Below are 925 nucleotides of genomic sequence, written 5' to 3' on the forward strand. Positions count from 1 at the left end.
AAGACTATTGCACAGAAATCTATATAATACATTTTGAGTGACATGACATTAGCAACTGATAATGTAGGAAACCGCAGATAAATGTGCATAATCAATTGCATGAATGTACAAAAGCAATCATAACTTGTCAAAAGAATGATAATCTGGTTTTGTGATGTGTATAAATGACTAGATGATGTGGAGGTTGTACAAGCAGTTTTGAGAATTTCACATCTGATTTGAGAAATGCACCAAAGCGATTTACCCACAACTTAACATTATTCACCTTATAGTTGGTATTTACTTACATTTACTTAAGTGATTTAAAAAGGATGACCCTTTTCCCATCTACCAATCACCTAACAACCACCAAACAATACGTAGATTTACGATACTTACAGTTTTTCTCAGTCGCTTTGGTACATTTCTCGAATCAAACTCACAATTTGCAAAACAGTAAGTGCCTTTCTCAAAACAATTTGTACAAATAGCAAAACACCATGGATAACCTGCAAAAGCCAGTCTCTTACTCAAAATCCTTAGTTCATCTCTCAAAAATAAATATCTGTGTCAATGAACATATCAGTGACATCAGAATGACAAGTCCTTGTGTCATAGTTTACGGATAAGACAGTCAAATCACTTGTCATGTTGTCAATATAACAGTGTACTCTGGAGGGATGTTCTGATGTAAACCTCTGTATTGAACAGTATGCCATATGCTTATGTGTGCCATATATCCATTTCAAACGTACACATTTACACATTACTGTATGTGGGATATTGATTGAAAGAGACTGGATAGAATTCACAGTTACACTTTTACTAGTGGTCTGACCCAAGGAATAAAAAAATAATTAAAAAAAACTTTACAATGCCATTGTGATATAGAAAAGGAAAAAGAAATATGGGCACAAATATGAAAATAAGTCCATTGTCAGAATTT

Source organism: Carassius gibelio, chromosome A3 (assembly GCF_023724105.1).
Source record: "Carassius gibelio isolate Cgi1373 ecotype wild population from Czech Republic chromosome A3, carGib1.2-hapl.c, whole genome shotgun sequence".
Taxonomy (NCBI): Eukaryota; Metazoa; Chordata; class Actinopteri; order Cypriniformes; family Cyprinidae; genus Carassius; species Carassius gibelio.